The following is a 27,733-nucleotide window of genomic DNA, read 5'->3' as shown; positions in this document are numbered from 1 at the left end:
ACTCGTGGAACTATCCAATACAAAAACAATATCATGTCTTCCCTAGTTATGGCCGTTCAAAGCTGAACAAAGTAGTCTGACAGATTGCATGTCTTCCCTAGTTGCTTTGAGTGCATTCTTAGGGCACTTTGACAAGAACAACATGCATGCTTCTGATAAGGTCCGATTTCTAGCACATGCATGGAGTGAATGAGCATCCATGATGTACTAGGAATGGTTTAAATGCTTTTGGTCATGCAAGAACACAAAAGAAATGGAGAAGAAGATGTAATACTCGGTTTTGAAGTCACATGAACACATGTGCATCTTTTTCACTCCTTGCATGGGTTTGATCCCAGATTTTCACCATCTCAAACATATGCAATGTGTTATGGTGAGAATCTAAAAACCACAAGGGAAAAAGTAAGGATTTCTAGCCATAGAAGGGCATAGAATCTAAAGAGTAGAGAAGAACCATGAAGAAGAGGAAGTAAAATCATGAAACTATGAGGGAGGATTGTGTTGCTTACCTTGGTTTTGATCTTGCGAGGAGCAAGAACACTTCAAGACCTTCTCAATTTCGACATTATGGCAGAGAATGGAGGATTTTTTGATGTGTAGGAGTGGTCTTGGAAGTGGGAGAGTTTTCTTGGAGGAGTGTGAGATGGAGTGTGTAGGTGGTTCAAATGAGGTGTAATGATGGGTTTTAAGGCATGGGGGAGAGGGAAAAGCCTAATGGACGAAAATTTAAGAGGGATATGGTATTTTTATTGGTATTTGATCAAATAATAATAGCCTCCCTTGAATTTTTATAAATCTAGATTTTAAATTTTATAAAACTCAAACATTTTCATAATCTCCTAAGATTTTAATTATTGGGCTTTGTTGAGGTATTTACACTTGGTAATGACTTCCAAAAATTATATTTGTTGAATTAATTTATATAATGATCACCTATTATTTAATTTTTTTATAAAAAAAAAATCAATTTATCATATTTCAACAATTTTAACAAGGATTCATAATATGTGCTTGTAAGAATTTGATATTCTTGGATATTACTTTTGGTGCACATTTCGAATCATGAAGTGTATGTGTTGGGTAGCGTTTTGTTATGTATTGCGTCTATTGGGCTCGCTTATTAATCTAGTTTTGTAACTCCGGTTTTGGACTGTCCAACCGAGAGCTTGATAGGGTTTAGTATAAATATATATGCTTGCATGCATATTAGAAAAACGATAGAAAATGATTATTACGATAGATCAGAGCATTATTTCTTTATTGTTCTTGTAACCCTAAATCCTCTACAGCCGAAGTTCTTTATCGAGCTCTGCTGAGGATTGTTGATCTAATCATTCGACACACTTTGATCCATACTTGTGTTATTTGCAGTTTTCGTATTCATCATTTTACCTGTTATAAAGATCCAAATGATCTTCAAGTTCGATTTATAACTTAACAATTGTTATCAGAGCAGGAGGTTGTGTAATTCATACACTTCTTTTCTGTGAAAAAGGTTGCGATTAGGGTTATTCCACATTTACTGATATTTATTGAGCCGTCATCCCATAATTGACATAACTCGGTATTGATTTGTTTTGCCCTAATTTAATTCATGACAAGTCTGATCTTTTAAAACAGCTTATTTGATCAAGCATGGATGAGTCACAATCAAATCCAATTAATATCTTGAACAACATCGGATCAACGACGAAGATTCCCATCCTTTACACCCAGGATTATGAAGTCTGGGCTCATCACTTTGAAGACTATGTTATAGGATCTGAGGACAATGGATACCTCATCTGGGAAGCAATAGTATCTGGACCATTCGCTCATTCAGCAACTTCAAGAATTATTAAGACTCAGAAGGAATATAATGATCTTTTGAAAGATGTTAAAGATATTTCTCAAGACGAAAAAGATAAATTTCAGTGCAATATTAAAGCATTGAGATTAATCATATTCGCTCTTCAATCTGACACTTTCAGGCTGGTGAGTTCATGCACAACTGCTAAAGAAATATGGGATAGGCTGCGAGAGTTATATTCAACGGACGAAGATCTCGAGCATTCCATTCAAACCTTACTCCTGTCCGAGTTTGGTGAATTTAAGCAGGGTTCAGAAGAAACTGTAACTCAAACATTCGATCGCTTCAATCATCTTATTAGCAAGATGATTAAACATGACATTGAAAGGAAGCTGATTGAACAAAAGGTCACGTTTTTAAACGGCCCTAGATCTGAGTGGAGAGATGTAGTGTCCACAGTTAAAGCGCATGAGCAATTCAAATCTTATTCTCTGGTGAAACTGGTAGGCATTCTGAAGTCTCAAGAAAAGATCGTGTTACAGGAGAAAAATGTGGTTTCAAGCTTGGGTTCATTAGCCCTTCTGTCCAAAAGCAAAGCTGTGACGGAAGATGAAGACCTCAACCTAGAGGATTATGACCTTACTTCTGAAGACTATGCAATGATGTTGTCAAACCCAAAAAGGTTCATCAAGAAAAGATTCCCCACCAACAAGAATCGAAATTGGCAGGGAAGTTATAGTTCCGAAAAGGTCAGGGAAGACCCGAAGACGGAAGAACGAAAGAAGGAACCGAAAGCTAAAGGAGATTCGGGAGTGAACTGCTATTATTGTGGAGGAAAGAACCATTATGGAAAAGATTGTGTCCTCAAGAAAATAACAGAAAAGGAAGATGAAAAATATGAAGAAGCTTTGTTGTTGAAAAAGCTGGATGAGATCAGGAAGAAGAAATCTACTGCTAACCCTTCTATGAATGCTTTAATTGTGTAGGGTTCGGTAGCGGACGATGAGTTCGGTGGCGTGGAGGTCTAGTCAACCGAGTCTGAAGATGATGAAGTAAGGAAGCCTTCTCATGGAAAGGCATATGTGGAAAAAGAAGAGAGTAGTGGTGGAAAATGCTTGATGGTGTCCGATGTATCTCAGATGAGGGGATACAACACAGATGGTGGGAATGAAGACGCAAAGGAGCGAGAGGACTTGTGCTTCACAGCTAAACCGCTTAGCGTATAGTTCAACGAACTTGATGAATTAATCAAGAAGGTACAATCCGTTTTTATTGCATTCAAAGTACCACAAAGCTCATATGAAAAAGAATTAAAAATTGTTGATTCAAGAATCTCTCATCTAGACAGCAGTTTAACTCAAACGCGAGTCATTAATTCTAACCTAACTGACCAAATAAGCAGGGTATCTTCAAAGAGTGAGGAACGGAGGATGTGGATCGAACTGAAGGAGTCGGAGTTAATGAAAACCAAAGATGAAAACATCTATTTGCAAAGAGACAATTTAAAGCTTTTAAAACAGAGAAATGTTTTTTGTTTGATTGCTAAACATCTTTATACTAATATCACTCAACTTCATTTGGACTGTGAAATAGGACAAAAGATTCATCGCATGATTTTACCCTTCCTTGAGTTTAAGGAGGATGAAATTGATGCTGAAGCGTATAATTGTGAAAGTGTTATTTCGTCTGAATATGTTAATCCGACATATATGTATGGACTAGACAAAATCTAATCTTTCATAAAGTCCAAGGACCATAAGGACATGCTTAAAAACCTTTTGGATGAAAATGATAAACTGAAACTGAGGACCGAAACCATACAAAAATTTGACTCAATGAATGCCAACTTGAGCTCAGAAAATAAAATTGATGTTGAAAATGCATCTGAGCTAAATGAGGACGACAATATGAGTGAAATTTATGTAGAGGACACAGTTGATTGTTCAGAATTTGTCAAGAGCGAACCCGAAAACCGCAAGAATCTCATTTCAGAAAATTTAGTGGAGTTTGCTCGTTTGTCCCAACAAAAGTCCCCGATTCTTGCAGAAAAGGTTGTAGTATACCAAAAGGTCACAGGCATAACCGAACATCAGACCGCTGAACTCACAGCCATTGTAAACGAAGACAATGTTGATGGCTACGACGAGTTCTTCTGGTCAGCTCCCATCGACAATGCTGATGAAACGATAGGTCTTTCTGAAATGACTTCATGGAAAAGCAAAGGCAGATATGTGTCAGAACCTTTGAATAAGCCTGATAGCTTCGATGTGCCAAGTACTAGTGGTACAAAAGATGTTCCTCAAGAAAAAGGAATTCCTGCAAAAGAAGTCACTCCTTTAAGCGAAACATCATCAGTTCAGAGTGAACCAGCTAAAGGAAAATAGAAACCAAAAGCCAATATCCTTCATCAACCGAAGTAGATGAGAAATCAAAAACAGCAAAGGAATCAGAGATACAAGAAGAATCTCTCTGAAAGAAAACAGTTTTGGCAATCTCAAAATGCCTATTTCTTATATCATGACAGGAACTTAAAGTAAGAGAAAAGTCCTGTTAAATCACAAGAGAGCAATAACAACCGAAAGCAGAGGTTCAGTTCAGAAAATAACATCAATCGAAAGCAGAGGTTCGGTTCAGAGAACAACATCAACCGAAAGCAAAGGTTCGGTTCAGAGAACAAAAGAGATAAAAATTCTAGGTTCGGTCCCACTAATGATCAAAAGCAAAAGGGTCACCTAGAATCTCAAGTCAAGAAATCATCTCAGTCTAAGTTCTCTCATTCTAACTCTTCTAATTCTTCAAATTCTTCTAATTCCTCTCAACCCCATTCTAAATTCCATTCTGTTTACTCTCAAAAACCTCAATCATCAACTGAACTAAAAGGAAAACTGAAGGTTTCATCAGTTAAACTAGAGTCCAAACCAAAAGCAACGAATCCCAATAAAATTAAGGTTTTCACCATCAAAAAGAAAGATGAAACAACACTAATAAAAAGAACATATCTTCTTGACATCTCTCTTACTATTCCTGTTCCTATGAAAGGCTCACGAGGAGCCAAGAAACTTTGGGTTCCTAAATCTGCTTAATTTTTGTAGGTTATCAGTGACGAGCAGTTTGACGAAGAATGGTACATTGACAGTGGCTGCTCGCGTCACATGACAGGAAGGAAGGAAGAGCTAAGGGAATACAGGTCTCTTTCAAACGGTGGAAATGTCAAGTTCGGGAACAACTCCTTTGGCACAATAAAAGGCTATGGAATGATTACAAATGGTGATTTCACGATTAGGAAGGTTGCATATGTGGAAGGACTACAACATAACCTCATCAGTGTATCTCAACTTGTTGGAGGTACCAGTCTCAAGGTTTTATTCGACGATGAGGGTTCTGAAATAATTGAGAAGAAGACGAAAAGAGTTATTCTCAAATCGGAGCGTAAAGGTGAAATGTTTCCCCTAAACCTCAAACCTATCAAAGGGAACCCAGCTATCTGCCTGTTATCCAAAGCACAATCTGACGAAAGCTGGTTGTGGCACCGAAGGCTCTCTCATCTCAACTTTAAGGATATCAACAAACTTGTCACTGGAAGTCATGTTCGAGGTCTTCCATTGCTCAAGTACGATAGAGAACATTTGTGTGCTGCATGTGAAATGGGGAAGCAGAGTCGTCAAAGTCATCCATCTATAATAAACACTAAAGTTTTTGAACCACTAGAGTTACTTCATATTGATTTGTGTGGTCCATCATCTATCGAAAGTATCGGTGGTAGCAAGTACATTCTTGTTATTGTTGATGACCTTTCGCGTTTTACATGGGTGTTCTTTCTGAAGCTTAAATCTGAAGCGACTTACAAGCTAAAGGTGTTCATCAAGCAGGTTGAAGTACAGCTGAAGAAAGTCGTTCGCAACATCAGGAGCGACAATGGACTGGAGTTCAAAAATAAAGAATTCGAAGAATTCCTGGCAGAAAAAGGAATTAGTCACAACTTCTCAACTCCCTACACACCTCAACAAAACGGAATTGTCGAAAGACGAAACCGATCTTTGTGTGAAGCGGCCCGAACCATGCTAAGTTTCGCTTCCTTACCTTTATATTTTTGGGCTGATGCTATTTCTGCTGCTTATTTTACACAGAACAGGTCATATCTCAATAAGCGCTTCACTCTCACTCCTTATGAGATCATCAACAACAGGAAGCCAAATGTCAAGTTTTTCCATGTGTTCGGTTCACGGTGTTTCATCTTCAATTCTAAAGAACACCGCAACAAGTTTGATTTCAAAGCCGACGAAGGGATATTTCTGGGCTATTCTCTTACTTCTAAAGCGTACAGGGTATTAAACAAGCGTTCGAGGAAAATAGAAGAAACTTATTACGTGACTTTTGACGATAGTTATGTCAAAAAGCTAAAGTCCAACGAAGACACAGCTGGAGAAATCTTTCCTCAAACTGGCCAAGTCACAGCCTCAATCGCAAACCTATTTGAGAAGTTTGTTGAGTTATTTGATGAACCAGAGAAGGCCACTCTCTCAGAAGCCAGCGCAGCTGACAACAGGGTAGATCATTTGAAGCAACTTGTCGAAGATGTTGCAAAGAGAATGAATGAAGGAGGATCAAGTTCTGACGACCCTCCACAACACAATGCTTCAGTTGAGGGGGAGGATCCATCTTCGTCATCACAGCCGAGCTTACATGTTGAGGGGGAGATAAGTTCTCAAGCTGCTCCCGAACGCACTTCGCCAACCGAAAATGGTTCATCACCCGAAGGTGCATCAACACCCAAAAGCTCAGCATCACCAGAAACCTCTGTAGCTCAAGATACTCAAGAAATACCTGAAAGCTTGTCTGTCGAGGGTGAGAATGTAGTTATGTCTTACGACTATGAAAGTCAATCCGAACCAGAAGAGATGGTAAATGCTGAATTGGATCCAACCTTTGATCCAAACTACCCTCCTCTCGTCAAATGGACCAGAGATCGTCCTGTCTCCTAGGTTGTTGGTAATGTATCTGAAAAGGTTCTGACCCGATCACAACTCAAGGCAAAACAAACTTCCTTGTTTTCAAAAGTCGAATTATGTATGTTTAACTCCTTCGTCTCAAAAGTTGAACCAAAGACAGTTAACACTGCTCTTGATCACTCCGATTGGGTTCAAGCTATGCAAGACGAACTGAATGAATTCGAAAGGAACAAAGTTTGGCGACTCATTCCAACTCCTCCAGATGCCTCAGTTGTTGGTCTCAAATGGGTCTTCAGGAACAAAATGGACAAGGAAGGGAACGTGATACGAAACAAAGCACGTCTGGTAGTGAAAGGATACTGTCAGGAGGAAGGAATTGACTATGAAGAGACTTTCGCTCCTGTAGCTAGGCTGGAATCCGTTAGAATATTTCTCGCCTATGCTGCACACAAAAACTTTGAAGTCTACCAAATGGACGTCAAGTGTGCATTTCTCAATGGAGAACTTGAAGAAACAATGTACGTGGAGCAACCTCCTGGATTCGTAAATGAAAGGTATCCTAATCATTATTATATTTTGGACAAAGCCGTGTATGGACTGAAACAAGCTCCGAGAGCCTGGTATGAAACGCTGACAAAGTTTTTAAAGATATCCAAATTCAAACAAGGTTCGGTTGACCCAACCTTCTTTCGTAAGAAGGAAGGTAACCACCTTATGATTGTTCAAATTTACGTCGATGATATCATCTTTGGCTCTACAAATCCCAGCTTAACGGCTGAATTCAGAAAGCTGATGGAGACTAAATTTGAAATGAGCTCAATGGGTCCAAATAAATTTTTCCTTGGTTTAAAATTAGACGGGGACCCGAAGGCATCTTTATTAATCAGGAAGCTTACACGAAGACTCTCCTTGCAAAATTTGGCATGATGGGAGATTCAAAAGTCAAAGTTCCCATGGCGTTTGGCACAAAGCTCACTCCATCCTTGGATAAGCCAGCAGTAGATATTACGCTATATCGCCAGATGATCGGCTCACTGATGTGTCTTACTGCTAGCACGCCTGATATCATGTTCCTTGTTTGTTATTGTGCTAGATTTCAAGCGAATCCACGTGAACCTCACATGCTTGCAGTCAAGAACATTCTTCGTTATCTCAAGCGAACTACCTCTTTAGGTCTATGGTATCCATCCAACTCGGGCTTCTTCGTTTAGGCCTACTCAGATGCAGACCTTGGAGGTTGTGGACTAGACAGGAAAAGCACCACTGGCGGCTGCCAATTCCTTGACGGGAAGTTGGTTGGCTGGCAATCAAAGAAACAAACATGTGTGTCTTTGTCTACAGCTGAAGCAGAATACATTGCAGTTGCATCCTGTACTTCTCAAGTGATTTGGATCCAAAGTCAACTCCGAGACTATGGACTCAATATGAAAAATATCCCACTATATTGTGACTTTGAAAGTGCAATTAGGATCTGTCATAACCCAGTGCAACACTCAAAGACTAAGCACATAGCACTGAGGTATCACTTCATTAAAGATCATGTGGAAAATGGAAACGTTGAAATTCATTTCGTTAGAACCACTGATCAACTGGCTGACGTCTTCACCAAAGCCCTTCCTAAAGCATCATTTAACAAAATTCTACAAGGGCTAGGCATGATGGAATCATAGTCAGTACCACAAATCACCTCTCAAACTCAAAAGTAAGAAGCGAAATAGACCGAACGTTCGGGTTCGGTTTTTGTACTCATGTACCGAAATGAACCGAACACTCGGGTTCGGTTGGATAATCTACATTTCACTCATCAATCAAAGGTGGTTTTCTTGGTTGTAAATTTCATGTAGAATTGTTCCTATTACATTTCTTTTATTATTAAAAGTATTCTCTCTTTGAAAAACCATTTTCTTTGGTAACCAAAATAAACCGAACGTTCGGGTTTGGTTTCTTAATTTTTCTCACCCGAAATAAACCGAACGCTCGGGTTCGGTTCCAAAGTTTTTCTAAACTGAAATTAACCGAACGCTCGGGTTTGGTTTTCCAAAGTTTTTCCCATCTGAAATAGACCGAACGCTCGGGTTCGGTTTCTCAAGTTTTTTTTTTCCCATCCGAAATAGACCGAACGCTCGGGTTCGGTTTTTCAAATTCTCACAACCGAAATAGACCGAACGCTCGGGTTCGGTTACAAAGTTTTTTTTTTTTAATCTTTTATTTTCTTTCTCAGTCTTATTTTTTTTATTTTATTTTTATTTTTATTTTTATTTTTTTTTCACTATTATTTTTCAAAAATTCCAAAAATATTTTTCTTAATATATAATTTCAAAAACTCCAAAAATATTTTGTTCCTTCTTTCCTTTTGTCGTTAAGTTTATTTGTGTGTTTGTTTATGGGGAAATTGTTGAATTAGTTAAGTATCCCTAGAAGCATGCTGCTGTATGTGTCCAAAGCCTCATTTGATTCTAAATAATAGCCTTAATGACTCGGTATACACAAACCTTGTCTTCCCAATTAGGCTATATCATTTATTCTAATCGAGAGCTACCTAACTTTCTTCTCACAAGAGATAAGAGTTTTCTGCTTAGTCCTATCTTTCACTGCAGAGGTACTTTGCTTTCTTACACCATCTACATTACACTTCTCCATTCCTCTCAGTTCACATACGTAACCCTTGAGACTCTCAGCAATTACCACTGAGATTTATGGTTACCCAATAACTGCGTTCATGATCTTAGTTTCGTGTCACTACGAGCTGAGTGAAACCCAAAATTCAATACCCAATCTGAATTGACGGTGAACAATTAAATTGCTCTAGTTTTCACTAATGAATTGACGGACATATCTTCATGAAGTCTCAAATTTTTCTTTTGTGTAATTCCTATGAAATTGTTTAAAACCATAACATTTCTTCGCTTGGGATCCAGTTTTTAATTTTTGTTGAAATTTTATATTTCCCAGCTAATTTAAAATTATTACCAACCTATTTGTTCAACAGACTACACCGGTCTCACAAGTACTTTGTTCACTTTCTATCTTATTTCAAGATTAGGACTGTTGAATCAAAGCAAAAGCCACCCTAAAAAGCTTAGTTAAAAGAAGCCTTTCAACACTTCTTAATAAGTGTTTGATAGTTATTCAACGGGAAACCACACTAACACTTTAAGGTCTCTCTTGACCTTGAAGAAAGAGATTCGTGCCCGGGATCATTTGTTTCATGTCTTTATTGACATCACAATTTTTCCTAAAAAGGATTGCTTTATTTTTTTTCTTTTACACCCTTAGCACGAATATCTTTGATTTTCCAAAACTCTGGTTCTAATAATTACAGGCTTTTTCATTGGATTGGTGGTTAATTATAAGTTGTGGTCAATTTTCATCCACGTGGGAGCATTGTTCAAAAGATACCGTTACACCTTAAAGGGATAAGATGAAGAGTTGCTGACTCAGGCGGGAGTCTAATCGATTTGATTTCAAACGGCGCTAAAAGAGAAAGCGTGCGAATTGGAAACGTCTAATCTCTATATGACGTCGCAGACGCGTGTGTGAATTTGGAACGGTTCATCTCCAAATGGCGCAGAAGAGATGCATGTGAATCTGAAACGCTTCATATCTAAACGGCACTTGATGGGAGGCGTGTTCTTAAGGGTCTGACATTCTTTCTCATGCGTGATCATCGGCAACCCCAACTGTCACGCATCAGTCAACTCCGAAAAACCCTTCCATTCTCAATCGAAGATTTGGGAAGATCTTTCTCTCTCCTTAAACCCCAGTATAAAAGGCAACATCCTCTACCCTTTACCTCTTTACTGCAAGTAAAATTCCTATAGCGCAAGAAATCCCTGAACCTTAACTGTTCATCATCTTCTTCACTTTCTTCAAGCAATGGCAGATTCATCCTCTGTTCACGCCACTTCTCACATACTGCCTATTCACCCACAACAATGCCTCATCATCGATCTAACACCTAATGCGTATGATTCCTTAATGTTCCCCATTGTCAAGTGTTTGAAGTTTTCTCCGATTGCTCCTGCACTTTCAAGATCTGAATCCGTTCCAATGGAGTTCTTGTCGCAGATCTTTGCGACTGCTCACTACGACAAAGTCGTTGACAAATTATTCTTTGATATTCTTCAGCACAAGGCCTCGATCTCAAAGCAAAGATTTTGCTCGTTGTTAGGGTTTGAACCTGATTCCTCGAGGGTTAACCCAGAAACAATTCCAATGGGGCATTTATTTAACATGTTCTACAACATGGGTTATACGGAGGTGCTTTCTTCCGTCGCGAAGTTTAAGAAGTCATGCTTGCCGCCACAGTGGAACGGGATGTTCACTGTGCTATTCAAAGGGTTATCTGAAAGAAGCTCTGGATATGACGGGGCCAGTCGCCTTTTCTTGTCGATAATGTATGGTGTCTACAATGGCATCAACATGGATTATGGGTCTGTTCTGTGGCAACAACTCATCCAGAGTCTCTCCTCTACATCTAGGCATTCTGAAATTTCATACGCCAGGTTCTGGACTTTGGCTACGAAGTGGGTGATGGACAAGTACAACGTCCCCATTGTTGCCGGTGCTCCGATGTCTTCGATTGGTACATTTCATACAACGAAGATCATCGTCTTAGATGCTTCCAAATTTCCCTTCAATGGTTCCATTCCGGAATCTATGTATGCTGACGTTCCAGCTGACAGCCGGATTATCAGGACCTACAAAGAATTCAAGCGTTCTGGTCCGAGGGATCTCACATCGGAGATGTTGAAGTCGATTCATGAAGCCGACAAGCCTGCTCCAAGAGGCAAGAAGGCTAACAAAGGGAAACAGGTGGCGAAAGGGGCTAAAGGCCCTTCTCCTAAGAAGAGGAAACCCACAAAAGCTGCTCAGTCTCCGCAACATAAGAGACGAAAAACACAACCCAGTAGAAAGCTGATTATCGCTTCCTCCTCCAGTGAGTCAGAGGGTGAGAGTTCGGATTCTGACGACTCTCCACGAAGCAACACACCACCCAGATCTCCTACCCCTGAGATTCAAATCCCTCTTTCTCCAATTCCCTCTCCTCCTAAAACTATTCCTACTTCCATTCCCACCATAAACCCCTTTACCCACATTCCAAACACTTCAATCCCAATGCCACCACCAATATTCACCGACGCAACCACAACATCCACTGCAGATGGTAGAGCCAACGTATCTGATACGGGGGTTCATACTGATGCAACCGAACCTCCACCAGCACCCGAAACCATAAACACAACCGAAACCGAAAAAGCACCCGAACCTACCCCTACACCTACACCCGAAACAACCCAACCCGAACCTACCCATACGACTGTACCACCAGCCTCACCACCACTACCATCTCCCGGTCACGCCTCTGACGGAGACGACACTTTCCTTGGCAGGGAAAACATGACGTTTGATTCAGTCTACTACAGTCCGTTTCCAGTTCAGAGCGATGATGATGATGACGCTCCGGTCACAAAGAAACATCTTAAGGAGCTCCATGACAAGGTCGACTTGCTCATTGCCTATTCTTCCACGTCTCAATCATCACTCTCTGAAGCTGCTATTCAGAAGATTGTTGATGCTTTCTCAAGGGCTCAGCAAGATTCTATCGCTTCTGCAACCTCCGCCATCGATGCCTCAACGAAAGCCTGTCAGGCTGCGACCAAAAAAGTCGATAAACTATTTTCTGATGCCTCTGCCCTGTTAAAGTCTTTACAGGAGAGTGCTAATGCCACCAAGACTACGTTGGAACCAATTGTTCAACAGTTGGCCACGTCTGTCTCTACTGAGTTGAAGTCCTTTGCTTCACTTCGTCAATCGCTCACAGACGACAACTCAGCCTTTCGTACCACTATTAACGAGCGTCTCTCAAAGCTCCAAGAAGATTTGGCTGCTGAGAACTCGTTGATGGATGTTTTCGCAAAGAAGACCACTGCCCTGAAGGTCAAGAGTGCTCAACTCTCCCATTCTCAACAGCAGATTGACACTCTTCGGTCCGAACAGGAGGTCATTAAGACGTGTGTTTCGGATGTCCACTCAGCCATCTCCAACATCCTTGATGCACATGATCCTATTCTTAACCATTCTGTGAGGCGTACCCTTGCAGAGAAGCTCGCTCCTGCCCTAGACCTGTTAAGTAAAAATTGAAGGGCTACCCGATTTCGTGTCCATTTCGAAACAAGGGGGAGAAAAGGAGTTTGTATCTCAACCACCTCATTCCTCAAAGGCAATTCACACAACCGAACCTCCTCATGTAGGCCAAGCCTCCGGTTCGGGTGTGAAGGATAAAGCCAAGAAGCTTGCTGAGGAAGAAGAGGAAGAAGACAAAGAAACCATTGCCGACTTGTTAAAACGTAAAAGTCGACGCAATGAGGCTGATGATAGTGCTCGTGTGGCAAAAGAAGCTGAAGAAGCTGAACGAAAATAGAAGGAAGCCCACGACCTTCTCGAGAGTAGGAAACTCTTTTTCTTGCTTGGACTCTCGAGAGGATGATAAAGGAAGCAATCGACACTCCGAGCATCTTGTGGCTGGAACCAGTTATTTCTTTTGACTGTTTCAATACTGTCGACTCTCAGTTCGACATGCCACTGACACGAAAGGCGTTCATCTTTCACGCCTTCTCCAACATTGCAGATTTCCCTCATCCTCATCCACAGGTTGATCGGGACTTGATTGATTTCTATCTAAAGGCTGCTCAACCTCAATATCAAACTTGGAGCGCTCATAAGATTATCAACGTTCGGGTCTTGAAACCGTACACTGAAGGGAAGTTCATTAACGTTCGGTTCAAGGTGCTTAGGGGATCTGCCAAAACCCAACATGCCATTTCTTTAGCAGATATTCCGAACCTCAATCCCCATGATTGGATTATCCTGCACAACATCCTTCTGACCAACGAAGCTGAATATGGTCCGATCATCGACCATCTCAAGAGGATGCTGGTGTGCTACATCATGGAAGTTGCACTGATGGATCAGGAGATAGCAAGCGTCTTCAAGAAGAAACCAACAATATGTCATGCTGGCTCGCCCAGTGATCTAAATCAAATGCAGATGGGCAAAATTGACTCGAGGCGAAACTCAGTCATGTTCACTAGGAATGAAAGACAAAAATGTCTTTTTGCCTTAGCTAATAAACATCTGTACACCACTGCTTGCCTAGAACATGTGTTGGGGATCATCCACAGATGCAAGGAAAATACAACAGATGATATCAAGTATTTTGACGAAATGATACAATGGTACATTCGGTTCAGACAGACGATCCTTGCGCTTATCTCACGTCTGTTTGAAACTGTAAAGAAGAAAGTTCCCGCTGTTGGCCCAAGCAAGAAGAAGAAGTAGTCTCGCTCCAATTTGACGCAAAGGGGGAGATTGTTGGGTAGCGTTTTGTTATGTATTGCGTCTATTGGGCTCGCTTATTAGTCCAGTTTGTAACTCCGGTTTGGGCCTGTCCAACCGAGAGTTTGATAGGGTTTAGTATATATATATATATATATATATATATATATATATATATATATATATATATATATATATATATATATATATATATATATATATATATATATGCTTGCATGCATATTAGAAAAACGATAGAAAACGATTATTACGATAGATCAGATCATTATTTCTTTATCGTTCTTGTAACCCTAAATCCTCTACAGTGGATGTTCTTTATCGAGCTCTGCTGAGGATTGTTGATCTAATCATTCGACACACTTTGATCCATACTTGTGTTATTTGCAGTTTTCGTATTCATCATTTTACCTGTTATAAAGATCCAAACGATCTTCAAGTTAGATTTATAACTTAACAGTATGAATTTGTCATCAACTTTATAGTTGGTTCATATTATGATCTAATTTTTGTTCATATTAGCTTGTGCTACTTAACCTTGTTAAGAATCAATTTGTTCCAATATGAAATTTTTAGGGTTAATAACCCATCCTTGAGTTGTAATCTATCGAACATAGTTTTATGTTTAGACTTAAGGTTCAGCTTTGGCACTTTACCACTCAGTTGGTTCCTTTACATATCACTGTGATCGTTCAATACAACTAAGGTACACTACTTGCTCCGAGGGATCTATTAAATCACAAACCTAGTTCAACTTGTAACTATAGAGCCAAGTTAAGTGCACACAAGGAAATGACAAGGTTCTAGATGAGTATTGACCTGAGTTATGGTGGATGTCACACATTATTCATCATACATCCAAGCCCTTATTCATGTTTCCATGCACTGTCTCCCCTCTCTCTTTTTCCTTCACCCAAGAGCAAGAGAATAAACACACACACACACCTCACAAAACTCTCTCTAAATCACTCAAGAATCATCCACTCTTCTTCATCCAAAATCTCAAAAATTTGGCTTTAAGTCTAAGGATTTTCATCAAGTAAATCATCATTCAAGGTAAGTTGGTGCTTAAATCTATGATCTAACTCACTTCCTTTCATCAAAAATCATCTCTTAATCCATTCAAGTTCATGATCTTGCATCTTAGAACCCACCAAGTTCGAGATCCATCCAAGGAATTTGATAGGGCCGAAAATAGCACCAAACTTCTCCAAATCTTGTTCAAAATCCAAAACACAACTCAAGGTGAGTTTCATACTCCTTTCTTTTCGGTTTTCATGACTTTTATGGGGGAGAATACAAGAAAATATGTACATCTATGTGTATATGTATGCTATGTGTGATTTGATGCATGTATGTGTGTGATATCATGTGTTTTGTGATGAATATGTTATCAAAAAGTGTGTACAACCGAGATCAAAGTCATGAGAAAGGAAATAAACATAACTTAAGCTACTTTACACTAATCAAGTCTAGAAAAATAGTTTATAAGGTTAGAATGAACATACTTGAACATAAAGCCCATTTTTGGGCTTAAATTGTCAAAAATATAAACTTGGGGTAAAAATCAACAAGTCACGGTTTCTTGAAGGTTAAAAGGGGCCAAAACAGTTTCCCTAAATATTTTTCTGATTTTTAGAAACTTCTAAGGACTTAAAATGTAAATTTTTAACCTATGGGCTAATTATGGGCTTCTCGGCCCAATAAGCCTCCAAATGCGAAATTTTACAAGTTGAGGGGCTGGAAATGTAACTTTCTGTAAAACATGGGGTATTTAGCATAACAAAATGTTTATAAGGGTCAAAAATGCTTTTCATTATCACAAAGGACCAAAAATGCAAACCTTTTAGATTTTGGGCTAAAACTATAAAAGTTGTGAAAAAATGAGTCCTTAACTGAGTATCACTATTCTAGAGGGGCTGAATCTGTCAACTAAGTAAATTTTGGGTTAAAAATCATGTTTTCATCAAATAAATTATACAAAAGTGTTAAGAAAAGCATTTTAAGGACTAAAAATTAAGCTCTTTTATTTAAAAGGACCAAAAGTGTTACTTTCTATAAAAGGAGGGTAATGAAAATGATTAAACTCCATTTTTAAACAAATTAAGTCATTAATACAAATTACAAGATCCGCGACTACCGACGAAACGGTAAAACAAATACATTCTCAACAACAAATATCGTTAAAAAGCGAATTGATTCGGTCTCGAATCAATAACAAAACAAAATCATAAAACCAAAGCATTTCAATAAACACGCGATAATTAAGATGACTTAACTTACAAACTTTGGGCTTGGAAGTTTCAAATTATGCTTGTTGGGCCTTGCTAGCACAATAACATGATCTTTGGCCCCGAAGTGAATACGCTTACGTGTTAATGGGCCTTCTATGACCCAATTCCATGTAAAAGGGCTTTCAATAGCTCTAACGTGCTATTGGGCCCTACTGGCCCCTTAGTACTACTAGTGAGGTCGAGAAGTCAAATGCAAGTTTGGCCAAGTGTCTTTCACATTCCCGATAGCCTTGAATAACTCATGGAAATAAAGGGGGCTTCGTACCCTCCTTTCTCCTCGGTTGTTGGGCTTATGAGAAATCAAAGTAAACAGATTCAGGACGATAAACATTAGTAATCAGGGTGGGTGGATTAAGTGAGTAGTAACGGCCGACGCCTTTAAGGATCGTTCGTAACCTGTAGTTATAAACTAGTCATTTTCTTTTATGCGTCATTATAACAACTCACAAACCCTAATTAATCCAATGTCACCCGGGTAATCAAAACCATTCGACGAAACAGTATAACAATAAACAAGTCATGTATTTTACGTATTGGGAAAACATCGGGTTTTCCTGGGAAGTTCAACAATTTCACTTGCGTGATTCATACAAAAGTTCAACAATTATACACGTTTTAAAAAAAAATCAACAAGCATATATTCACAGATCTTCACAGTTTTTATAAACAAATACTCTTTTCAGAAAATATCGGATTTTTTGGGTTTTACAAACTTCACCAAATCATTTTACCATAATATTACTTATGAACTCACCAACATTTCATATGTTGACATTTTTCAAAATAACTTGTATTCTAAGGTAACAGGTAAACCGAAGAATAAGCACCAAGTCATGTCATGGTGTTTTCCTTAGATTATCTATCGAACAGTTTATGTTATGGATTTGTAATGTCTAAAACAATGTACTGAATGTAAACAATATCAGTTGTAATATTTCAATGCATGGTGATGAATTATGTTATGATTAATGTATATTCATTGTGATGGTATTCAATTTAAGTCACAAGAGCCCTCGGACGTTTCCGCCGTCTGGTTCGGGGGTGTGACAAGGTCTCACCCTGGAAGGGCATGATATGCTTCGGGAAACATGGAAAGCTAAACCCAAGGTACATTGGACAATTTGAAATTACTGCAAGGATTGGTCCAATAGAATATAGATTTCAACTTCCAATAGAACATAACAAAGTACATCCGGTATTTCATGTGTCTAACTTTAAGAGGTGTCTATTCGACGAAACTCTTGTAATTCCACTCGAGGAAATCGAGCTAAATGAAAATCTTAACTTTGTGGAAGAAACCGTCGAAATCATGGATAGGGAAATCAAACGAACTAAGCAGAGTCGCATACCGATATTCGCTGGAATTCTAAGCTGGGACCCGAATTCACTTGGGAGCGAGAATATCAGATGCAACAAAAGTACCCGCATCTTTTCCCTAGTTCATAAACTTTTGCTTTGTGATGAATTTCGGGATGAAATTCCCTCTAACGGGGGGATGATGTAACAACCCGTTTATTTCAGATCCTTGTAATGACTAAAAGTCAATTTTTGTAATCTCTTTGTTAAATAATAGAATAGCGTCAAAAACGAAATGTTCAAAAAGCTCAATTTGAGTATACTATGTGCTAGATATCGTAACAAGGTTAACAAAAATATAAAGGACATAAAAGTTCGAGTTATAACGAATAAGTTATGAATATTTGAAGATCCGTAACTATACCGGTAAGACATTGTTAAGCCTAAAATGAGAAGTTTCATTAAATTACTTATTAGCCTTAGGTATCTAAATAAAATTCGTAGATATCATTTAACAGTGAAAATACATAAAAAGAACGCCCAAATCTGACTTCGTATGAGGAAGTTATGATTTTTCGAAGTTTCAGGATAGCGATAGACAGCTAAAACCTCGAAATAGAGATCGAGCGATTTTTAGCCAAAGCAACCTAAATGAAAGTTGAAGGTCCCGATAATAGCAATACAACGGTAAAAAGATAGACTAAAACGGACGTCGGATGAAGAAGTTATGGAGTTTAACGGACTTTTCGTGTCCCAGTGATATTTGCAAATTTAGCTATATTTTTATGTTAAACTTTTATCATTTATTGGCTAATTAATTGCATATTATGGACAAAAGATACTTAATATTGTTCAATTTATATTTTCAGTCCAAAAAAGAAGCTCGGAAGCAAAAAGAAGCAGGAGATACGAATGGAAGCTCGGGAACAAAAGAAAGAAGAAAAAGGCTTGATTCTGAAGCTACTCGGCGAGTAGGGTCGTCTACTCGATGAGTAGACACGAAGATTCGCGATGTAACACGTTAAGTATTTGCTGTATACGGATTCCTCAAGGGGGATTCGACGACTTAGTTGGCTACTCGACGCGTAGCCCCTGTTTTTAGAAAATTATAAAGACTACAAAAACCCGAATTAAGGACTCTCTCTGGATTTTTGGTGGAACACATGGCGATCAAGGAAGTCTTGGAGCTCTGGAAAACGTTAAAGAACCCTAATCCTTGATTCTTAAGAGATTAAGGCACTTTAGGTTTAATTTTCCACTTTTCCTTTGAATAGAATTATGTTGGGATTATTTGAATTCGTTTTTAAGCTTTCATACACTGAAATCATGAACTAATTTCGTTAGTTTCTGTTTGGGGGAAACAATTTTGCTCCTATGGTTTAATTTACTCTTATGATTAATTGTTAGTTGGTGATATTGTTAAATTAAGCTTGTTAAAGACCCTTATGCATTAACCATAACCGTTTTCTGTTAATTGCTAAGTGATTAAACTGCATGAACATCTCTTAATTGCTTATCTCATATAATTTATGTGAACACAATACTATATGCCTAAGAATAATGAACATGAAACTAGGATTAATTAGAGAATGGGTATATTAATGTGTGAGCTTGTGTGATACACCATCAACAAGAGGTTAACTGAATCACCAAATTTAATTAGCTAGCTAGAAGTCTTATTTAACCCAAATAATTAACCTAGGGAATCTATTAGTTTAATCAACTGGCCATTGCTAGAATTGATATGTTTTCTAAGGATTTGTAATAGCGAATGCAAATCTAATCACCAGAGTCGCTAACCAATAACAATTAATCTATCATATTATCATAAAAACTAACCGTAGGAGTAAATGAGTTGAACCTAAATAGAAACCCTTTTTGATCATTGAATTTAGTTTGTTTTTACGTGTTTTCAGCTTTTAGTTGAGTAGTTAAGTTTCAAGTCATGCAAAACTAGAGAAACCCCTATTTTCTATTACTTGTTTTTAGTTAATTCTAGTTTTTAGTTTTAATTTTTCGTTCCCTGAGTTCGATACCCTACTTATTTAGCTACACCACAATAGATAGGTCCACTGCCTTTGTGTGTTAATTTTATAATTAAAAGTAGGATTAAAACTAGTTGAGTTTACACACATCAAGTTTTTGGCGCCGTTGTCGGGGAACGGTTCAAAAATTAGCACTAATTTCTAGTTTTATCGATCATTTGTTTGAGATTTATCTTGCACAAAGTTATTTATAGGTAATTTAGTTATTAGGATTAGTTTTGATAGTTTTCTGGTTTAGAAATATAATTAGAATTTTTTTCTGTTTCTGCCTTGGACTCGCCGAGTGCAGTCGAAGCTACTCGGCGAGTCCATCGCAGTTTCACACTTTTTATTTTTATTTTTCCTTTTGTTCGTTTTACACGTGTTTTTTACTTTGGTTGTAGTTGTTACATGACCCGAGGATCCAATACGCCTTTGGTTCCTCCACTTGAAGACCCAGAGTCCGCTCTAAAGAAGAACAAAGGAAAAGCCGTTAGAGAATCCGCTTCTTCAAAGAACTCGCCTTTGAAGAAGTTAATGTCCATTTTTAGCAAGAAAAGGAGCAGCAAATCAGGAGCATCCATCACCTCTTCCTTGGAAAACGAAGACCCAATCAAGGAAGACACTGTGAACGAGTCCGAAAGGGAAGGAAGCGAATTTGGAGAAGGTAGCGATCTAGAAGGTGACTTTGACAACACCATGGCGAACATCGATGAAGTTCCCATGGACGAATGGAAGAAGAGGATACGAGATGACACCGGCCTGAGAGTTATGCAACCCACAATTCCCGTGACTGCCACTTTTGAGCTCAAGGGTCACATACTTGCTCAACTCAAGGAGATCCCCTTCTACGGAAAAGACCACGAAGATGGCTATAAACACTTGGATGAAGTCAATGATGTAGCTGATTATTTTAATGATCCAAATGTGCCTCGCAAAACCCAGCTACTTCGTATGCTTCCAGTTACATTCAAAGGTGCTGCAAAGGATTGGCTCAAGTCACTCCCTCCCGGATCCATCACTACATGGGCTAAGATGAAAGAAGAATTCATTGACCAATTTTGCCCACCATCAAAAATAGCCAAGTTGAAGAAAGCTATAGCCAACTTTGAACAACCCGGAGAGTCCCTTTATGAGGCATGGGAAAGATACAAAAGTCTACTAAGGAATTGCCCACATCATGATATTAATAGCCAACAAGAAGTCTACATCTTCTATGATGGAGTCAATGTAACAACCAGCACTACTAGAAAATACCCTTTAATGACGCGCAAACAATGACACGCGCTGATAGAAGACACGCATTTGTGCGTGCCCTAAAAAATAATGTCAGTTTTGCAAAATATGAAGGATAAAGGACACGCATTTGTAAGTCGCATTTGTAAGTGCCCAATAATTAGTGTCAGAAAAGAAAAAAAATGGAAATGCGGAGGGTGGCTTTCATAAAATGGGTGTCATCTAAATGTGTCGCTTTATAATTTTTTAATGAAACACGCGTTTTAATTCACCTGCCTATTAGATCCTAAAAATTAAACTCGCCGCCTCTTCCAATCAGAAAGAAAAAGCTCTAGGGCCTTCATCATCATAACAGAATTGCTTTCCCTTCTTGATCAAATGCCTCGCGACGATGATTTTTTTGATGTTTCCAATCTTTATATCAGTGTTGTAAGCCATTATAGGGACAGATGTTACGTATTTTCTTTACTCATTGACTCATATGTATTCTGCAATCAGGGAGCTGAACTCATGGAGTCGGTCTATTGGGGGTCAACAACTCCTCACACTCAAAACGCCCATGATTTTAAGGTTTTTTGTCCCCGATAGTGCAAGATATTTGGAAACCCTAGTTATAGTTGGAATGCAATTTGGGGTTTCCATAATGAAACGCACCGAGCTTTCATTGCCAGATATCAACAGTTGTGTTTTAGGCGCTTAAAAAGGTGAGTGTGTTTACTTATGATCTTTCAATCCATCTTTTTTGATATTGTTGCCACATCATCTGCTCCTCCAGTAACATCTATCCGACAACACTACTGGAACTTCTGACATCTATGTTCCCGGAGTTTTGCCTTGCTTGTTGGTACATATCATCGAGAACCTCTGGACTGAAAGCGTCGAGTATAGATGGCTGGTGGTTCGCCGGACCACCATCATCGAAAGCTAATCCGACTTTATCAACGTACTCTTCCACCGTCTGACCACTGTTTCCCAAGTTCAACACATCATCCTAACTCAGTTTCTTTTCGTTCTTCTCTGGCTCCGACGACCTAGCTTCTTCTTCTTCTTCTTCCTTAGATTCTGATTCTTCTTTTGTCTGGTACTGACTCGTTCAAGATTTTTCTCTGATAAACTTCTTTCGCAACTATAAGGCTCAAGTTAGAGGTTGAAGATCAGAAATCGAAGGTTGAAGGTCAGATTTGGGTTTAGAATTCGGTGGTTCATGGTCAGATTGGAAGCATCGGAAATTAGGAGACAAAAATGGAAGAGGCACCATGTTTGAATAACATTCTCTTCTTCTCCATGTATGAACCCTAGGTTTATTTCTCTTACTTCATCATTTTCTTATGTAATATCGGAACTAATGGTTGATATATCACACACTTAATTTGTCTATGGTGTCCTTGATTAGTCTTGAGCTCAAGTGTTTGTTCACCCAATCGACTAAATTACCTTTATACCCTTCTTCAGACCTCTTGCTACACTTGAAGCAATTCTAAACCTTGTAGGCCAATCTAACAAGCTCCCGCTTTTATGCAGAGCTGATGATAAAGTTCCATTGGACATGTATTTGTAAACCAGGAGTTTCTCTTCTTCAACTATGCAGTAACTTAACAGAGGAGTTAGATTAGTTTCAATATATATACCTAAGACTGTTTAGAGAATCAAGATCTAAGGAATATAACTCTTCAACCTGCATACACAATCCATTTAATTTGGTTTGTGTTTTTTTATTTATAGACATTTATAATTGCAAATATTACCTGCACGCCTTTTACTTGCATTCGTTGTATAAGTTCGGTAAAAACACCTTTAAAAGAAGATGGTTTCGATTATAATTAACTAAATTTCAAAGCATAAATTAATGGAACAGAGACGTAATTTTGAGTATGAAATAAGTTCAGTCCATTATTTGAAAAATGTATAGATTAATATGGTTCAAATATGTCTCTAGGTTTTCAAGGATTAGTGACAACAATTCTATTAAACAGCCTGCATTAATCTTAAAAGGCACATGCCTTGTTTATATGGAGAACAACAATCCAAAAGAACAACATACCAGGATCAGACTGAATGGTGCACCAAGACATGATGTCAAGTAGAATCTGACTTGAGGTTTAGACGAATTTCATCATCATGACCTCTGCCAACAAGATTCTTGACTATGGAAACAAATCAATAAAGAAATGGAAATGTTAGTAATTTTACTGGACGCTATCTTATTGTGCAGTTTTATTTTCAGGAGTTTTTAATTTTTTTATTTGCTAAATTTGTAGGATATTGTTTCCATATCAGCATCTGATGTCATGTTTCTTTCGTTGCCTTTCATAGTAAAATCGCAGGACAGGTATGAAACAGAGAAAATTTGAACTACAATGTAACTTGTGAATGTTCATACAGTTAATGTCAAATACAATGAGTTATCTTCAACTTGACTTAACTCTTTAGTCAACTATTTGACTTTTGGTCTATTGCATACACGACATTATTTCGGTTTAACATCTGGTTCACCTAAAGAAAATTCTTGACTTATTGGCTCAATGAAGATCCATTGACTGCTTATTAAGTCAAGATTCTGAAGACTTGGAAATTGGGTAGTTGACCACAGGTTATAATAAGATGGTCTAAATTGAGTACCTACCATCTGATCATGAAACCAATTGCAATTCTAGTGTCAATATTATATTATTCTCAGAAAAAAATAAAATTCAAGGCAAGAAACAAGAAACATTGAATACCTTTGCATGAGCCTCAAAAGTTTTTTTTGCACTTAAAATGACTAATTATCCTAAAGATGTTAAAGCGGTTCAACTAGTGAAAGCACAGGAGAAAGAGAATATAATCGGAAGGTCCATAAAAAAGTTGAAAGGAAGCACCACAGTAATAATAATAATAATAATAATAATAATAATAATAATAATAATAATAATAATAATAATAATAATAATAATAACTCATTAACTCCTTTCCTCCTCACTCAAATGACAATATTACCCTCGGTGACTCATCATATTATGCTTCTATGAACAGGATGTGTTGCAGGGTACCCAATTTTTAGCCATAGATATTGTTGCGCAGCTGCTAAAGATGCCTGTAATGGAAAGAAGACTATTTTAAAAACTACTTCTGATGATATAAAGTTGATCATATTATATCTTTTATCGATGCCAACACTGGACATCTGTTTTCTTTTCTTGTTGGCTTTCTCATGATTTGTATACGTGTAAACACACAGAACATAACAACTGAAGCTGTCATTGAGAAGATTCTAGAAATTCAATGCAATAAGAGGCTGCAAGATACTGTAAAGAATGGTGATATATAATCTGTAAGTGTTTTAAAGTGTCAAATACTTAGGCTAGACTATGTTGTATTAGTGAAGGGTTCAGGCCCACATGATATTCAGTATGATTATCAGCAAGACAGACCTCCTAAGGAGATAATTGTTAGCTGTAAGTGTGCAGAGGCAGTTCTTTGAGGTGCTCAGGTAAGCAACAGTTGAAATTGTTATATTAATCATTTTGTCATCATCAACATCATCATCATCATCCTCATTCAAATGATCACACATTCTATCAATCATGTTTGTTTTTCATTCTGGCTTGTAATCTTGTATTATGTTTCTTCTTTTATGAATGGTTAACATTGACTTGGTACCTAATTTCTCATTTTCATTCTTCTTTCAGCTGCGTTCTCTTTTCCTTTTTCTTGTCATCTTTCTCCTATTCTCGTTTGTGGGTTTATTGGTCTTTAGTGACTAAATAGTTAAAGGAGTATGTTATGACTATGAGAAATACTATTAGTTTTATTATTAATGTGCAACATGATTGATCAGGTACACTAGAAAGTGTTCAGATTTTGATGTTTGATTGTGATATTTGTGTAGGTATATATTCCATGTATATTAGCATGCAGTGCTCATGTTGAGAAAGGGGATTTAGTTGCAGTTTCAGTTGTTGTTGAACAACCTAGTCGTAACAATGGATGGGCTATTGGAATCACACATGGCATTGTCCTACAAGGACTTAAAACAGGTCTCTCTCTCTCTCTCTCTCTCTCTCTCTTCATTCAACTTACTTACTTCTTCTCTACAAATAAATTATAACACTTGTTATATATCTGTCGTAGATCCTCAATATCTTGAAAGAGATGGATTATACATTGGTCAAGGAACCACAACCATGTCAAGGGCAGGAATTTTTCGTGGATTATCAGGTCTTGGTGTGGATTTGACTGATAGAGTTTTTAGATTTATATCCTTTAATGGTATACACTTTTTATTTTTCTTTTACGGTTTTACCCTAAATTATTTTGAAATTCATTAATAAAAAATTACTACATACAGATGTGATGAAGGGGGACATATTTCTTCAAAACCTACCAAGCATCATCACTGCACATGTCTTAGGTATGTCTACATATATACATCTTTGTTTTCTTCTTTCTGATTGTCAACGAGGGGTAGTTCTGGCAATTCATATATTTAAAGATCCATAAGAAGGAGAAAGGAGAGGTGATTGCAGTTGATAGGTCTCACGACAAGTTAAAATCCTGTTACTACATTATATATCTTTTCATATATCCATATTTATTTCTTTTTTTAAAAAAATAATTTATCCAGGTGCTTGAAATTCACAATCTAGCTGCAGAACTGGGGTTGACTAGCATAAAAGCATATAAGTTATATGTCGCTTGTTCTGCTCTTGGATTAAGACCCCGCTTGTTTGCTGGAGAGGTATTTTTTTTCTTAAAAAAATATCTTTATTTTTATTTTTTATTTTAAAATTTGATTTATTTAAGGACACGGTGGAATCATTGAGAAGACATGGGAAGTATCAGAAACGGTTATTTGATCAGGCTGTTCAGCTGGTTCGCCCGGGTGGAGTTCTTGTATATTCCACGTAAGAAAAAAAATAAATGAATTTAATTTTTTTTATTGGATAAAAATTAATAATATAAAAAAATTCCAGATGCACGATAAATCCAAGGGAAAGTGAGGCATTGGTTCGTTATGCTTTGGACACATACAAGTTTCTTTGATTAGCACAACAGGTCAGTTGGTTATTTCTTTTTATTACAACATTCTACTTTATTTTTTTTCTTATTAACATATACTTTTTATGAGATTGTAGGATCCAAGAATTGGTGGACCTGGTTTGGTTGGTCATTGTGAATTATCAAATGGATATTTTGGGTAAGTTTTGTTATATCATGCTTTCTTATTTGGGAACTAATTAATTTGTTTCATGTAAAATTAATAATTTAGTTTGTAGTGATTTTCAGTTGTAATGTTTTAGTTTTTTGTAAATTTTTTAAGGGAATGGTTGAGAGCTGGTGAGGAAGATCTTGTCTAGAGGTTTGATCCTTCGGGCCCACATGATTCAATTGGATTTTTAATAGCCAATTGCACAGTTGTCCCCAAAGATTAGCTGTGACTAACTGATTTTTCATAGCCGAATTCATAGTGAGTATTGAATTATAGATTAAAGTTATTGCGGCTTCATGTTCTTAAGGGCTAATTATATGTTTATTTATGCAACAAATTTATTACCTTAATGTTCTTGCTATTACCTCTTTTGTGAAAATGGTATCTACTATCATCATAAGCAGATGCTTAATTTTATGCAATCGATAATTGTTGCATTTGTTGTGCTGCCTGCAGGTTGATGGTGATGATGATGTAATTTTAATGATGCAAAAGCATATTGGCTCAGGTAATTATTTTTAATTTTAGCACTAAATGGGAAGTTAAAGAACATGGAATGGAACACAACATGTGATAATTTTTAATTTTAGCACTAAATATTTAAAAATATCATTTTTTATGTTAAATCCTAACCATAACTAAGGCGCTATATCTTGTATCTACTATTTGTAATGTTGATCTGATAATATTAGTTAATAACATATTTATATAACAACTTTTTCAGTTAACTAAATTTTATTATGTGATTAATAAAAGCACTTTTTTGTTTCAGCTAATGTTCAAGTCATTACTTGCCATCCATGCCCGGTGGACAGCAACCCAGTATACCAGGTGGTAAACCAATAATATAGAAGATTTTTTTGACATGATATCTGAAACAAGAAGGTGCCCCTAAATAGCAATGTAGTATTAGGTTATATTGTTAGAGAAAACCTCTTAATAACAATATACAATCTGATCCCCTTAATATTAATGTATTACAATTTTTTGACATGATGTTATTGAATGAAATTGATTGTTTTGGTATATATTTTTTCCATAGTTTTGTATTATGCGTGTCATCTTCATTTATGACAGGGGCTTCCTTGATACGCATTGCGTGTCATAAGCACGCGCGTCGTAAGGTTACGACACGGAAATGCGCGTCGTCTTCCTTTATGACAGGGCCTTCCTTCATACACATTGTGTATCATAAATGTGCATCGTAAATGTGTGTCGTAAATGAACGTTGTAAATGCGCATCGTCTCTCTTTATGATAGGGTCTTCCTTGACGCGCATTTGCGCGTCGTCTGAGCGTTTTACGACGCGCAATGAGCGTCGTAAAAGTTGTTTTTCATGTAGTGCAGGCAGCTCCTTGACTCGCAAGGACCCCTTACAAAGAAGGCACCCCCGGTGATCAAAGAATTAATTGAGGAGTTCTCTAAACATTCTAGAGAATATCACAATCCACAAAATGAAGTAAGTATGGGGTAGTGAACACTGTTAACGATAGCATGGCGGAAATGATGGCTAAAGTAGATAGGAGGATGACTAAGATGGATCAAACAATCCATGCTATTCGGGTAGGATGTGAGAATTATAGAGGACCTCACCTCACTAA

The 27,733-nt window shown here is 37.7% G+C and overlaps 1 pseudogene; it reads left to right on the top strand.

Annotated features, from left to right (window-relative positions):
• The first annotated feature begins 23,701 nt into the window (after positions 1-23,701).
• LOC111897669 (rRNA (cytosine-C(5))-methyltransferase NOP2C-like) lies at positions 23,702-26,355 on the top strand (annotated as a pseudogene).
• The last annotated feature ends 1,378 nt before the right edge of the window (positions 26,356-27,733 follow it).

Source organism: Lactuca sativa, chromosome 4, assembly GCF_002870075.4.
Source record: "Lactuca sativa cultivar Salinas chromosome 4, Lsat_Salinas_v11, whole genome shotgun sequence".
Classification (NCBI taxonomy): domain Eukaryota; kingdom Viridiplantae; phylum Streptophyta; class Magnoliopsida; order Asterales; family Asteraceae; genus Lactuca; species Lactuca sativa.
This window is presented reverse-complemented; position numbering and strand designations above follow the sequence as displayed.